Here is a 17325-nt window from a genome sequence, read left to right as displayed (position 1 = left end):
AAGAATAAACCAGCAACATTTGGCAAAATTAGAAAACTGGAAATTTTTCCACAAAGAGAAAGTGCCATATGTAAATTCTTGATACATGAATATAAGTATGCTATATTTCAGAACTAAAATATTTCTAAAATTTAGACTTTATAACAAAAATTATCATTTGAACTATTTAAGACAGCTTTGTGTCTCTTATACCATGAAGTATACATTTATAAAAGCAAAAAACACAACATATGTGTACTTGTGACTATGAGTGTGTGAAATATAAACCTTTAAAATCATATTTAAAGTTTCAGTTTTTGCAGGGCCTGTTTCACATCCTTGCTCCTTAGGCTCCAAATCAGAGGGTTTAACATGGGAATCACAAGGGTGTAAAACAACGAGGACATTTTGTCTTCATCTAGACAGGAGGATGAACTCAGCCTGAAATACATGAAAAATACAGCTTCCTGGAAAATTGCCACAGCAGTTAGGTGGGAGGGCATATGGAGAAAACTTTGAACCTTCCTTCAGCAGAGTGGATCCTCAAGACTGCTAGAATGATATAACAATAAGAGACAAGGACTCCTGAAATGGATGTCAGTTAAACACAGCCAAAAAAAAAAAAAAAGGAAATAATGCCAACTCACTGACCCATGTATCACAGCAGGAAAGGGAGAGAAGTGGAGGTAAATCACAGGAAAAAATGGTTAATCCCATTTGACCCACAGAAACATAAGCAGAATGCTAATGTCGTGTGTATCAAAGCATCTGCCATTCCCACCAGGTAAACCCCAGCCATGAGCAGGGAGCACACCCTGCTAGACATGCTGACTGCATAGAGCAAGGAGCCACTGATGGCCTTGTACTGGTCATAGGCCATCACTGCCAGCAACAAAGACTCAGAGTCTATAAAGTTAGAGAAGACCAGAAATTGCATAGCACAGCTATAGAAGGAGATTGATCTCTTTTTGGCTAAAAGGTCCAACAACATCTTGGGGTCAATGCCTGTGGAATAGCAGAGGTCACAGAAGGAGAGGTTGCTGAGGAAAAAAGTACACAGGTGTTTGCAGCTGGGGATCCATCCTAATTAAAATATTCATTCCAAGATTTGCCAGAAGGTTAATGAGATAGACAATAACAAACATGACAAATAAGATCATCTTAACTTCAGACTTATCTGTACTGCTGCTGCTGCTAAGTATCTTCAGTCGTGTCCGATAAACCAGGCTGAAAATATATGAATAAACATTTACTATGCTGAAAAGTTTCCTTGAACAAAAATATATTTTCATTATCATGTTGCACATAAAACATAATTTAAAATATTTATGTATTAGTTTTACATAATTTCAAATATTTATGTATTAGTTTTACAATCTATTAGTATAGCATACACCAATAACAATGAAAATAATTTTGTTATTGATCCTGGTCTTTAGTATTTAGTGAGACATGAAATAAGTAACTTTGAAATCTTTCTCTAAAAATATATCACTGCTTTGCCACATGACTAATTACCTATTTATAGAGTTTCTTCTGCCAAAAGAGGGAGTTTCTTGAACAAGTAAAAATGCTAAAAGGAAGTGAAAACCACAGAATCTAACACCCACTGTAGCCTCTCTTTGGGTTTTAATGGATTTTTTATATTATAAAAGTGGAAATAGGGAAAATATTTGCCAATTGTCCCTATTTGCGACCCCATGTGTCTGTTATGTTTGCATGCAGATCACATGTCTCTGATGTATATGAGACTAGTACGTTGGTAAGGATTTTATTTTTCTTTTGACCTTAGTAGCTATGGGGCTTCACATGAAGATGAATATGCGCATTTTAATTTTTAAGTTTGCTCCTACATTATATTTTCAATAAAGCAAAACAACCCCACCAACCCCCCTTTAAATTCACCTATATACTACTCTGATGATAAAAGGAGTAATATCTTTCCTATAAACTAGAATCAAAATAAATTAATTTAATAATTATATTATGGATATTAACAAGTACAGAATCTGCCAGTTCTGAGAAGAAAATATTTTTACTGAACATTAAGTTACAGAATATATTTAACTGTGTAAGCAGCTATAAAATATTTTATTTACAAATTGATTTTCCCCCAAATGGGAATGTTTTTGTCCTATGTTCTTTAATTCAGGACCTCAAAACCGAACTGAGATGAGCTGGTCTTAGGTAGCTGAACAATAAGCAAATGGCATTTTATTTTGCCAGGTCCAGATCAGATCAGATCCGATCAGTCGCTCAGTCGTGTCCGACACTTTGCAACCCCATGAATCAGCACGGCAGGCCTCCCTGTCCATCATCAGCTCCCAGAGTTCACTCAGACTCATGTACATCGAGTCAGTGATGCCATCCAGCCATCTCATCGTCTGTCGTCTCCTTCTCCTCCTGCCCCCAATCCCTCCCAACATCAGAGTCTTTTCCAATGAGTCAACTCTTCACATGAGGTGGCCAAACTGCTGGAGTTTCAGCTTTAGCATCATTCCTTCCAAAGAAATCCCAGGGCTGATCTCCTTCAGAATGGACTGGTTGGATCTCCTTGCAGTCCAAGGGACTCTCAACAGTCTTCTCCAACACCACAGTTCAAAAGCATCAATTCTTCGGTGCTCAGCCTTTATCACAGTCCAACTCTCACATCCACACATGACCACAGGTAAAACCATAGCCTTGACTAGATGAACCTTTGTTGGCAAAGTAATGTCTCTGCTTTTCAATATGCTATCTAGGTTGGTCATAACTTTCCTTCCAAGGAGTAAGCATCTTTTAATTTCATGGCTGCAGTCACAATCTGTAGTGATTTTGGAGCCCAGAAAAATAAAGTTTCCACTGTTTCCCCATCTATTTCCCATGAAGCGGTGGGACCGGATGCCATGATCTTCATTTTCTGAATGCTGAGCTTTAAGCCAACTTTTTCACTCTCCAATTTCACTTTCATCAAGAGGCTTTTTAGTTCCTCTGCACTTTCTGCCATAAGGGTGGTGTCATCTGCATATCTGAGGTTATTGATATTTCTCCCGGCAATCTTGATTTCAGTTTGTGTTTCTTCCAGTCCAGCACTTCTCATGATGTACTCTGCATATAAGTTAAATAAACAGGGTGACCATATACAAACTTGACGAACTTCATTTCCTATTTGGAACCAGTCTGTTGTTCCATGTCCAGTTCTAACTGTTGCTTCCTGTCCTGCATACAAATTTCTCAAGAGGCAGATCAGGTGGTCTGGTATTCCTATCTATTTCAGAATTTTCCACAGTTTATTGTGATCCACACAGTCAAAGGCTTTGGCATAGTTAATAAAGCAGAAATAGATGTTTTTCTGGAACTCTCTTGCTTTTTCCATGATCCAGAGGATGTTGGCAATTTGATCTCTGGTTCCTCTGCTTTTTCTAAAACCAACTTGAACATCAGGAAGTTCACAGTTCACATATTACTGAAACCTGCCTTGGAGAATTTTGAGCATTACTAGCGTGTGAGATGAGTGCAATTGTGCAGTAGTTTGAGAATTCTTTGACATTGCCTTTCTTTGGGATTGGAATGAAAACTGACCTTTTCCAGTCCTGTGGCCACTGCTGAGTTTTCCAAATTTGCTGGCATATTGAGTGCAGCACTTTCACAGCATCATCTTCCAGGATTTGAAAGAGCTCAACTGGAATTCCATCACCTCCACTAGCTTTGTTCGTAGTGATACTTTCTAAGGCCCACTTGACTTCACATTCCAGGAAGTCTGGCTCTAGGTCAGTGATCACACCATCGTGATTATCTGGGTCGTGAAGATCTTTTTTGTACAGTTCTTCTGTGTATTCTTGCCATCTCTTGTTAATATCTTCTGCTTCTGTTAGGTCCATACCATTTCTATCCTTTACTGAGCCCATCTTTGCATGAAATATTTCTTTGGTATCTCTGATTTTCTTGAAGAGATCCCTAGTTTTTTCCATTCTGTTGTTTTCCTCTATTTCTTTGCATTGATCGCTGAAGAACGCTTTCTTATCTCTTCTTGCTATTCTTTGGAACTCTGTATTCAGACGTGTATATCTTTCCTTTTCTCCTTTGCTTTTCGCTTCTCTTCTTTTCACAGCTATTTGTAAGGCCTCCCCAGACAGCCATTTTGCTTTTTTGCATTTCTTTTCCATGGGGATGGTCTTGATCCCTGTCTCCTGTACAATGTCATGAACCTCATTCCATAGTTTATCAGCACTCTATCTATCAGCTCTAAGCCCTTAAATCTATTTCTCACTTCCACTGTATAATCATAAGGGATTTGATTTAGGTCATACCTTAATGGTCTAGTGGTTTTCCCTACTTTCTTCAATTTAAGTCTGAATTTGGCAATAACGAGTTCATGGTCTGAGCCACAGTCAGCTCCTGGTCTTGTTTTTGCTGACTGTATAGAGCTTCTCCATCTTTGGCTGCAAAGAATATAATCAATCTGATTTCGGTGTTGACCATCTGGTGATGTCCATGTATAGAGTCTTCTCTTGTGTTGTTGGAAGAGGGTGTTTGTTATGACCAGTGCATTTTCTTGGCAAAACTCTATTAGTCTCTGCCCTGCTTCATCCTGTATTCCAACGCCAAATTTGCCTGTTACTCCAGGTGTTTCTTGACTTCCTTCTTTTGTATTCCAGTCCCCTATAATGAAAAGGACATCTTTTTTGGATGTTAGTTCTAAAAGGTCTTGTAGGTCTTCACAGAACTGGTACATTGGGACTTAAATCCATGGGCCACTGCCTTTGGGTGCTGGTGTTGTGCAAACATGTCATTAATTATGTTTCTGCTTCTGTGTATTGCCTCATGAATTCAGGGACAAATTTAGCACAAACTGAGCTTGTATATATCAGTATAGTTATTTAATTAATCTAACATAAGGAGGGTTGCCCTCATAGCTCAGTTGGTAAAGAATGTGCTTGCAATGCAGGAGGCTTGGGTTTGATTCCTGGGTCAGGAAGATTCCCTGGAGAAGATAATGGCAACCCACTCCAGTACTCTTGCCTGGAAATTCCCATAGATAGAGGAGCCTGGCAAGCTACAGTCCATGGGGTTCCAAGAGTCACACAACTTAGTGACTAAAGTATGGTCATCCTTGGTGACCACCAAGGATGAAGCAGTGTGAAAGAAAATAGAGAGGAACATTTCCATAATATATGAAGAAAATATTTAAAATATTTTAAAAATATACATTCGTTTATATGACAAAGAACTTGCATATAAAATATATAAACTTTCATCAATAGTGAAAAAAAAAACTTAACAAAAGCTGAGTATTAAAAAAAATTGAACAAATATTCTCAACAAGATGATAAATAAGCAAGAGGTTAAAGCATAAGAATTTCATTCTTATGTGAAACAGTAGGTATTAAGGCAATGGCAATAAAGCCACAATAAGATAACATGACATAAATGTTAGTGGACTGAAATTAAATATTGATCATAACTAATTTTCTGTTTCATCTGAATTTTCATCTGTCCATTTACAGATTTGGCGTGCTGCAATTCATGGGGTTGCAAAGAGTCAGACATGACTGAGCCGACTGAACTGAACGGAACTGAACATCACACACACAAAAAATGATTAATCTCATTTGACCCACAGAAACATAAGTGGAATGCTAATATCATGTATATCAAAGTCTCTGCTATATTCAACAGATAATCCCCAGACGAGCAGGGAGCACACCCTGCTGGACATGCTGACCACGTAGAGCAAGGGGCTGCTGATGACCGTGTACCAGTCATAGGCCATCACTGCCAGCAGGAGACACTCAGAATCTGCAAAGGTATAGAGCACCAAAAGTTGCAGAGCACAGCCACAGAAGAGAATTGATTTCTTCTTAGCAAATAGGTCTACCAGCATCTTTCGGCCAACTGCTGCAGAAATGCTGAGGCCACTGCAGGAGAGGTGACTGAGGAAAAAGTACATGGATGTGTGCAGCTGGGTATCCATTCTGATCAGGGTTATCATTCCAAGATTTGCCAGAAGACTAATGAAATAAACAAGGAGAAATGTGGTAAACAGAATCACTTTGGTCTCAATGTTATCAGTAATTCCCAAGAAAATGAATTCAGTTAAGGAGAAGCAATTCCCTGTGTCCATTCTTCTTTGTTCTTGTGCAAAGTTTTGGAGAAAATGATCAAGAAAATGATACTTGCATGTGTAACACTTTTTGTCATCTACAAAATGTCATAAGACCATTTTTTCCTGTAAGTGTCTTTTTATACTTATAAAACTATCCAGTCATGCACCCACTCTTTAAAGAAGCATGGCCCTCTATTCTGCAATACTGAAAAAGTATCTGAGAAAGACCTTTGAGAAATTGGATGTAAATCTATATGTCATTCATGAGGTTTTTTACATTCTACAAGCTCTTCTCTGAGTGTTAGTTTCTTCATCCCAGGGAGTAGATTTGAAGAAATTTAATTCTTTACCTCTAGAGAAAAACCTAGAAGAGACGCCAGTGTTAGAGACTGTAAGACACAGGACTATTTATGAAGGCTGAAAATAGTCACTTAGATACAAAAAACGATAACAATATTTATGTTTCTCATAAAAGTATGATCGGTTTCAGAGAATTTGACTTAGTTCACTGAACTTAGTGAGAAACAGTAAGTATATAAATGACTAGTAATAAAAATAATTATATTACTGGTTTTAGTATATGTTATATTCAGTATTTGCTGTGACATGAATGGGTATTATTGACCTGGTTTTCTAGAAATTTATTCATGATTTCCCACAATTCTCATTACATCTTTGTGGAGCGGTGGTTGTCAAAAGGTGACTCTCTTAATGAGTGGAAAAAAGAGCTAAAAGGAAGTGAAAATGACAGAATTTATTGCATAATTCACATCATTATAGATTTTAAATGGCTTGTTAGTGACTAAATTGGAAATAAGATGTGGGAAAATAATGTTTCTAAAATACATAGACTTTTATCTTTGTAATATATGTGTATGTGTTTACATGTAACTGTTTATAAGAAATGAATGTAAGCAATGAACGTTTTTCCCACAGAACTAAGTAAACATGGCATGTGGTTCACATGGAGATGAATTTGTACATGTTTTTATTTTTATTGTGGACCTACTCTGTTTTAATAAAACAAAACATACTTTAAATTCATGTATACATCTTTCCAATGATAAAAAGTTAATATTTCCTATGAAGAAAGAGCAAAATAAAATAAACAGCTGCATTGTGGATATTAACAATGTCAGATTCTTGTGATTCTGAGATCAAAATATTTCTAGCCATTGATTTCAGATTTTAATGAGTAGGCATGCACAAAATGTTCATTTACAATTTTTTTTCCTCAAAATGTTATGTATTTTCTTCTATATTCTTTAAGTTAGGAACTGGAGACTACCTAAGATGAGCAGGTCTTGGCTAGTTGAACAATAAGCAGATGGCTTCTTATTTTACCAGGTACAATGGGACTTAAATCCCTGTGCTACTGCCCCTTTGCCTTGATGTTATGCAAACATTTCATTAATTATATTTCTGCTTCTGTATTTCTCCCTGAGAATTCAGAATCCACTTAGCACGGACTGAGTTCTCATGCTTTACTACTGTCATCAAATTGATCTATGGTAAAAAGAAACTTTTTTTTTTTTTTTGTATTATGTGCTTCACAGTTATCCTGAAATGGTTTCATCCTTCTTAGTTAAAGAGTAAACCTACTGAAACTCAAAGATCCTCCCTCCATTATTTCCATTTCCTTATATTTGTTCATAGTGTTTTAGAGTCTCCTTCACATCTCATTTAAGGATATTACCACACTTGGTTCATGTTTTCTTTTTTACTGAAATGCAATGTGTATATCATAGAATTCAGCCTTCTAATGTATATAGTTCTTTGTTTCTACTATATTTTTTAAGGTTCTTAGGTTATCACCAGTATTTACTTCCACAACTTTTTCATCACTATGATAAGAAATCCGTATTTATTAGCTGTCACTTTCCGTTTTTTCCTCCCTGAGCCCTGGTAACTACTAATCTACTTTCTGATTCTTTTTTTTTTTTTTTTTTTTTTTAATTTTATTTTATTTTTAAACTTTACATAACTGTATTAGATTTGCCAAATATCAAAATGAATCCGCCACAGGTTTACATGTGTTCCCCATCCTGAACCCTCGCCTACTTTTAAACAGAATTATGTAATACACTTTTTTGTTTGTTTGCTTGTGTTTTTTTTTTTTTTTTTGGTTATTCTTTTCATCAGCCTTCTTATCTTCACTGAAATATTTTCAAGGTTCATCTGTACTTCATGTATTGCATATTTATCCTTCTTTGAATTTTTGCCATACTTCATCTGTTTTGACAAAGAAAATTAGCATAAATATTGTCAATCACTTCTGGGTCTTGTCTTGAAGAAGACAGTATGTGAAAGCCATGAATTGCCATGTAGAAATTCCAACTAGCCATCTGATTTTACAATGTGGCACATTCTGAGATTACATGAACTGAAAGGGGAGAATTTGAATCCATCTTTCTAGACATTCTCATCTAGTGTCAATTATTAAAGAACTTGCAACCTAGCCCACCTTTCCACTGAATATTTCATGCAATCTCAGTAGATACAAGAAAGAACAAAATAAGGAGTCAGTGGTCATTCTCTTAAGTTATTTAGTTTTGAAATACAGTTTATGTAAGGAGAGGTAACTGGAACAGTGTGCAAAAATAAATAAGAGAAAAAAGATTTTGAATATATATAAATGGGTATACATTCAAGGGTTTCCCAGGTGGCTCAGTAGAAAAGAATCTGACTGTCTAGCAGGAGATGTGAGTTAGGTCCCTGGTTGCGAAGATCCCCTGGAGTAGGAAATAGCAACCCAATCCAGTATTCTTGCCTGGAAAATTTCTTGGACAGAGGAGCCTGGCAGGTTACCATCCATGGGGTTGCAAAGAGTCAGACATAACTGAGCACTCATGGTCAGTGGTCATTCTCTTAAGTTATCTAGTTATGAAATTCAGTTTATGTAGCAAGAGATAAGTGGAACAGTGTGCAAAAATAAATCAGAGAAGCAAGCTTTTGAATATCTATATAAATGCATATATTTTCAAAGTTTGAGGAAAAATGTTTGAAAACCATATATACATAGATAGATAGACATAGATATAGATAGATAGATATGACAAATAACTTGTAGCCAAAGTATATGAAGAATCCTCACAGACGGTAAGACAACAAACAACCTAATAAAAATTGAACAAAGAATTGAACAAATTAAGTCTCATCAAGAAGATATATACAAAGAAACACAAACAGACTGAGAGACACAGAGACACAAACAGACTGAAAATGAGGGGATGTAAGAAGATATTCCATGCAAATGAAAATCAAGAGAAAACTGGAAAAGTAACATTCATATCAGACAAGACAGACTTTAAAATAAAGAATGTTAAAAGAGACACTACACAATAATCAAGGGATCAATCCATGAAGAAGACATAACAATTGTAAATATATATGCACCCAATACAGGAACACTTCAATATATAAGGCAAATGCTAATATCTATAAAAGGGGAAATAGGCAGTAACACAACAATAGTGGGGAACTTTAACACTCAAATTATACCCACCCAGGCAGATCACCCAGGCAGAAAATTAATAAGTAAACCAAGTCTTAAATGACACATTAGATTTGATATTTGTAGGACATTTCATCTGAAAGAAGCAGGATATACTTTCATCTCAAATAAACATGGAACATTTTCCACAATAGATCATATCATGGATCACAAGCCAAGCCTCGGTAAATTTTTAAAAATTGAATTAGTAACAAGCATCTGTTTCCAACAACACTATGAGAACTCCATTACAAGATAAAGCTGTAAAAAGCACAAACATATGGAGGCTAAACAATATGTGACTAAACAACCAATGAATCACTGAAGAAAACGAAGAAATCAAAAAATACCTAGAGACAAATGACAAGAAAAACATGACAGTCCAAAACCTAAGGTATTCAGCAAAAGCAGTTCTAAGAAGGAAGCTTATTGCAATACAGTCTTACCTCAGAAAACAAGAAAAATCACAAATAAACAACCTTACATTACACCTAAAGTGACTAGAGAAAGAATAAACAAAACCTGAAGTTAATAGAAGGAATCAAAGTTGATATGTGGCAGAACCAATCCAATACTATAAAGTAATTAGCCTTCAATTAAAATAAATTTAAATTTAAAAAAATAAAGTGAAAGTGAGAAAAAAAAACTAAAGAAAGAGAAAAAAAAAAAAACAAACCATAAAAACCAGAGCATAAATAAATGAAAAATATAAAGAAAATAATAACACAGGTCAGTGAAACTAAAAGCTGGTTCTTTGATAATATAAAGTTGATAAACATTCAGTCAGACTCATCAAGAGAAGCAAAGAGAAGACTCAAGTCAATAAAATTAGAAATGAAAGATGAGAAGTAACAACTGACATTACATATATTTTCCATCAGTCATTGGTGATGTGTAAGAGGAATGTGCTATGGAAAGAAGGTAAGTTAGTGATGAGGACTGAAGTAGACAGTCTAGAATACATCAGAGTCTTTTGATATGGTGTTCTCTATTTCTGTGGAATTTTAAGAATTTTCATGTAATAAATGTATTTCCATGCCATTGCCACAACTTGGATTTGAATTGTGAATTTCCTAAAAAAAAACTCAGTTCTACTTTAAGTTATCCAATTCCAGATGAGGAAGCCTATTATTAATCAAATGTTGTCTGCTATAATACTATTTTTGACTTCCATTTAATGGGCTTATTTTTTCTCTTTTTTTTTAATATCACATTTATTAGATCCAATTAAGTGGACCAATAAGTAGGTCAAATCAGTCATTAGATGCTGTAATATACATCTGTCATTTGAATGGAGACAAATTAACTAGATTACATGTTTATTTACTACACAATACCTGCCAATCCACTGAGGCCCGGTTTGTCTTAGACTTTAATTTTCAGACAATATTTTCAGTTAGGCTGCCTTTTATGAGTAACAGTTTCAAAAGAGTTCGGTGAATTGATAAAATATGGTAGGAATAGAAAACTATACATCTTTTACATAAAATAAGAATTTTATAAATTTGTAGCTTTTTCCACAATGAGAACTTTTCCTAACATGGCATAATGCCTCACAAATGCCCTCAAATTTTTATCCCATTATAATTTTGTGGCTCATTTATTGCTAACCTGCTTAGTTCATTAATGTTTAATACTAGTACCAGCTTAAATTCATTAGTATAGAATCTATAAGATGTACTATAAAGTATAAAATACCCTGAATTCTGAAAGATTGCTCAGTAAATCTTTGATTTACTTTGATTTTAAGACAAAATCTTTAAGACATTGCATGATGTTTTAGTGAGACTTAAATAATATTTGAATGACAAATAAAGCAAAAATTAGCATAAGTAGAAAAGTCAAAAGGTTTTTCAAAAACAGTAAGTGCCATATTTAAATCCTGCCCACACACTAAGCATGAAATCTGAAGAAAACTGCACTATTTCTTAACAGCAGTGCTGTGCTTAGTCACTCAGTCGTGTCTGACTCTTTGAGACTCCATGGATTGTGGCTAACCAGGCTCCTCTCTCTTTGGGGATTCTCCAGGCAAGAACACTGTAGTGGGTTGCCATTTCCTCCTCCAGTCTTAACAGTGGAGTTTAATACAAATAATTATTCACTTAGGAACCTGAGAAAATTGTTTCTCATGTGTCATGCCACATAATTTTAATTACACAATTACTATATGTGTGTGATTTTGTTCACATATGCATATTACAAATATTTAAAATATAGTTTAGCTTTCAATTTTACTAAGGACTCTTTTACATTCTTGTTCCATAGGCTACATATCAGAGGATTTAACATGGAAATCACAAGACTGTAAAACAATGAGGTCATTTTGTCTTGATCTAGAAAATTAGGATGAACTTGGCCTGAAATACAAAAAGAACACAGTTCCCTGGAAAATCGCCACAGCAGTTAAGTGGAAGGTGTAGGTGGAAAAAGTTTTGAATCTCCCCTCAGCAGAGTGGATCATCAAGACTGAAAGGATGATATAAAAATAAGAGACAAGGACTCCTGAAATAGTGCTCAGTTCAATAAAACCAAAACCAATGAATATCACTGACTCATTGACCTGTGTACCTGAGCAAGAAAGGAAAAAAAGTGGAGGTAAATCACAGAAAAAATGGTTAATCTCATTTGGCCCACAGAAACATAAGTGGAATACTAATGTTGTGTGTATCAGAGCATCTGTCATCCCCACCAGGTAAACCCCAGCCATGATCAGGGAGCAAACCCTGCTGGATATGCTGACCACATGGAGCAAGGGGCTGCTGATGGCCTTGTACTGGTCATAGGCCATCACTGCCAGCAACAAAGACTCAGAATATGTAGAGATACAGAAAACAAAGAACTGCAGAGTACAGCCACTGAAGGAGATTGACTTGTTCTTGGCAAATTCGTATACCAGCATCTTGAGCATGATTGCTGTGGAATAGCAGAGGTCACAGAAGGAAAGGGGGCTGAGGCAAAATTACATGGGTGTGTGCAGCTGGGGATCCATCCTAATCAGGGTTATCATTCCAAGATTTGCCAGAAGACTCATGAGATAAACAAGTAGGAATATGGTAAATAGGATCACTTTGTTCTCAGTGTCACCCCAAAGAAAGTGAATTCAGTCACAGAAGAGCAGTTCCTGTATCCATTCTTCTTAGACCTTAGGTAAACTTTTGAGAAAATGATCAAGAAAATAACACATGGATGTATACCACTTCTGCACATCTGCAAAATAATATAAAAGAGAACAAAGTTTCTCTCTGTAATTGTCTTTTTTATACTTAGAAAATTATACAGATCATGAGTATACATGTTTAAGGAGGGATAGTTTTCTATTCAGTTCAATTCAGTTTCTCAGTCGTGTCCGACCATTTTGAACTCCATGAATTACAGCACACCAGGCCTCCCTGTCCATCACCAACTCCTGGAGTTCACTCAGACTCACGTCCATCAAGTCAGTGATGCCATCCAGCCATGGCATCCTCTGTTGTCCCCTTCTGCTCCTGCCCCCAATCCCTGCCAGCAACAGAGTCTTTTCCAATGAGTCAACTCTTCGCATGAGGTGGCCAAAGTACTGGAGTTTTAGCTTTAGCATCATTTCTTCCAAAGAAATCCCAGGACTGATCTCCTTCATAATGAACTGGTTGGATCCCCTGGCAGTCCAAGGGACTCTCAAGAGTCTTCTCCAACACCACAGTTCAAAAGCATCAATTCTTCAGCACTCAGCCTTCTTCACAGTCCAACTCTCACATCCATGCATGACTACAGGAAAAACCATAGCCTTGACTAGACGGACCTTTGTTGGCAAAGTAATGTCTCTGCTTTTGAATATGCTATCTAAGTTGGTCATAACTTTCTTTCCAAGGAGTAAGCGTCTTTTAATTTCATGGCTGCAGTCACCATCTGCAGTGATTTTGGAACCTCAAAAATTAAGTCAGCCACTGTTTCCACTGTTTCCCCATCTATTTGCCAGGAAGTGGTGGGACCGGATGCCATGATCTTCGTTTTCCGAATGTTGAGTTTTAAGCCAACTTTTTCACTCTCCTCTTTCACTTCCATCAAGAGGCTTTTTAGTTCCTCTTCACTTTCTGCCATAAGGGTGGTGTCATCTGCATATCTGAGATTATTGATATTTCTCCTGGAAATCTTGATTCCAGCTTGTGCTTCTTCCAGCCCAGTGTTTCTCATGGTGTACTCTGCACATAAGTTAAATAAGCAGGGTGACAATATAGAGCCTTGACGTACTCCTTTTCCTATTTGGAACCAGTCTGTTGTTCCATGCCCAGTTCTAACTGCTGCTTCCTGACCTGCATATAGGTTTCTCAAAAGGCAGGTTGTCTATTATGCAGCAATAAAAATTTTATAGGATACACCTTTGAGAAAGTTTTACATAAATCTAGATGTCATTCGTGAGGTAAGTTACTTTCTACATGCTCTTCTCTGAGCATTGCTCTCCTTATCTCAAGGAGTAAATTTACTAAATTTAACTCCCTTTACCTCTTTAAAATACTTTGGAAGAGACACCAGTGTTAGAGAGAGCAAACTGTAAGACATAGGACTAAGCATTCCCAATGCTTGAACACATTCACTTGGATGAAAAAAATAATCACAATGTCTATGTTTCCTAAAAAATCATAATTGGCTTAAATGTGTCTGACCTAGTTTCAGAAACAGTGAGTGCATGAATTGTCAGCCACAAATTGGCCCTTGCCTTGATTGCTTGCCATCTCTCTTTAGAAGGATTAAATCACATGCTACTGCAGCTGCTGACCTCCAACACCTCCTGGAGGCATTCAGGGTGAAGAGAAGAAATGAAGCACTCTGTGGCCAGGACAAAACTGGCAGGACAGGCCTTTGGATAGTTAGATATTCTCAGGAGCTGATTTTACGAGCCCAATTCTTGTATCTCCTCATATCTAGAAAAGCACTAACATCCTTCATGATGAAGATTGTTTCTCCTGGCTAGCAGAATCTTCATGAGATCAGCAGAAACTTTCTATAAAACAATATGTGCTTAATTGCTTGTACTCTCCCTTTCCAAAATCATGTATATACTATCTTCTCCCCTAATCTCTCTTAAACAGTTTCTCAGAACTCTATGGGGTGCTATTTCCCATGTTGCAGTCCTCATATTGCCCAAAATCTAAGGCAAAACCAATACAATATTGTAATTAGCCTCCAATTAAAATAAATAAATGTATATTAAAAAAACTTAACTTGCAACTCTCACCTTGTGCAATTTTTTAGTCCACTGAATGAATAATAATCATAATAATAAATAATTATGTTACTGATTTTAGTTTATCTTGTGTTTAGTATTTGGGGATATGTAAGTGTCATTAACCTCTTATCTAGAAATTTATTATTGCTTTCTCATAATGTCCATTATCTCTTTGAGGAGTGGTGTTTGTTAAAGGCTGAAAGTCTTGACTGTTGGAAGAAAATAACTAAATGGAAGTGAAAAGGACACATTTTAAACATTTGCATCACTTTAGAGTTTAAATGGCTATTTATATTATAAAATGGAAATGCAATGAAGAAAAATAAATATTTATAAAATACATGTTTCTCTTTCTGTTATATATGTGTATTTATATATGTGCATGCATATATTTTTTAATGTTTACAGGAAGAGAATAGAAGTTATGGAGTTTTTCTTTAGAACTAAGTAAATATGGCATATGGGCTTCCCTGTTGGCTCAGTAGTAATGTATCTGCCTGTTAATTCAGGAGACTTGGGTTGGATTCCTGGGTCTGGAAGATCTCCTGCAGAAGGAAATACCCACTCGAGTATTCTTGCCTGGCAAATTTTATGGACAGAGTAGACTGGCAGAGTCAGATATGACTTAGCAACTAAACAACAAAAATATAGAATGTGGTTCACATGGAGATGAATTTATGGATTTAAAAAAAATTTTATTGGGTTCGTACAGTGTTTTTTCTTCAATAAAACATGCCAAAGAAAACATATCTTAAATATATGTATACATTTGTCTAATGATAAAAGAAGTATATGTATGTATATGTATACATTTGTCCAATGATAAAAGAAGACTTTCCTGTGAACCAAGAACATAATAAAATTAATGGATTGATATATTGTGGTTAATAACTAGTTCAGACAGATTCTTTCAATTCTAATAAAAAATATTATTTCTAACCATTAAATGAAGGTTTCGATGAGTATTCATGCATAAAATGCTTCACTTATAAACTTTTTTTTTCTTTTTTCCCTTAAAATTTAAGTATTTTTGCCCATGTTCTCTAAGTTAAGACCTGGAAACCTAACTGAGATGAGCAGGTCTTGTGGAGCTTAGCAGTAGTCAGACGGCCTTTTATTTTTACCAGATACACGGGAGCTTAAATCCCTGTGGTATTGCCCTTAGGCTTTGTGTTAGACAAACACTTTATTAATTATATTTTCAGTTCTTTATATGCCCCAGTGGATTCAGAAACAACTTAGTAAAGGCTGAATTTGTATGCTTCACTGTTATCACCAAACTGAGCTATGGTAGGAAGGAAACTGCAGATTGCTTGCATGGTGTGTTTCACGGTAACCCTGAAACTATCTCCTCCTTCTCTAGTCAAAGAGGAAACCTACTGACTCTCAAGAAGATCTCTCCTTCATTATTTCCAACTCTTCTAGATTGTTCATCATGTTTTTGAAATATTTTCCTTCATATCTCATTTAGGAATTATATTATATTCCAATTGTATTTTATTTTATATTGAAATATAATGTATATGGGTTCTCAGGGGGCAGCAGTGGTAAAGAATCCACCTGCCAAGGCAGAGGATATAACAGATGTGGGTTCAACCCCTAGATTAGGAAGATTCCCTGAAGGAGGACATGGCAGCCCACCCCAGTATTCTTGCTGGAGAATGCCATGGACAGAATAGCCTGGTAGGCTATGCAGTCCCTGGAATTGCAAAGAGTTGGACAGGACTGCATAATGCATATTCATTACAAATGCATAAAATTCACCCTTTTAATGCATACAATTTTTATTTTGTTTTGTTTTTACTATGTTAACGAGGTTGTTCAGTTATCACCACTATCCACCTCCAGAATAGTTTCATCAGTCCAATAAGAAACCCACCTTATTAGCTTTTACTAACCTCCTAATTACTAATCTCACTAATCTCCTCTCACTTCCTCTGCCCTGGTGACCACTAATCTGCATTCTGATTCTGTGTGGTTTCCTATTCTTGGCCTTGCACATAAACAGAATTATGCAATGTGTGTGTGTGTGTGTGTGTGTGTGTATGTGTGTGTGTGTGTGTATGTGAGTGTGTTTTCTATTAGGCATGTTTTCTTCAGTAAAATCTTATCGAGGCTCATCCATGTTGTATATGTGTCAAAATCCTGTTTCATTAAACGATCTAACAGTATTTCATTTTACAAATATAATACATATTATTGATCTATTGTTCAGTCTATTGATCTATTGTTCAGAAACACTGGGCTGTTTCTCCTCTTAATCTAGTTTGAAAAAATGATGCCATGTCATTCTTGTCAATATTTCCTTTCAAGGCAATAGTTCCTTCATCACCAAACTACTTTTATTCCTGTCTTCCAACCACTTATCCAGAGATATCTAATTGATTTTATGACTTCTTCACATCCTCTAAACAGTGCACACTTTTCTGAGTTATGCTTATTTATTCATTTTAGAATCACTCTACTACATTTAAGGCCTCAGGAATTAGAGAAATGTTTATTTTGTATTTTCTAAACTCTGTAGCATTAGGATTTGAAAAGATAATGCTTTCTAGATGTTTATCT

General features: G+C 35.9%; 2 pseudogenes; both read right to left on the bottom strand.

Moving 5' to 3' along the window:
* Positions 1–281: 281 nt before the first annotated feature.
* LOC129644695 (olfactory receptor 5W2-like) lies at positions 282–6082 on the bottom strand (annotated as a pseudogene).
* Positions 6083–11753: 5671 nt separating this feature from the next.
* On the bottom strand, positions 11754–12764 carry LOC129644404 (olfactory receptor 5W2-like; annotated as a pseudogene).
* Positions 12765–17325: the final 4561 nt, after the last annotated feature.

Source organism: Bubalus kerabau, chromosome 2 (assembly GCF_029407905.1).
Source record: "Bubalus kerabau isolate K-KA32 ecotype Philippines breed swamp buffalo chromosome 2, PCC_UOA_SB_1v2, whole genome shotgun sequence".
Lineage (NCBI taxonomy): Eukaryota > Metazoa > Chordata > Mammalia > Artiodactyla > Bovidae > Bubalus > Bubalus kerabau.
This window is presented reverse-complemented; position numbering and strand designations above follow the sequence as displayed.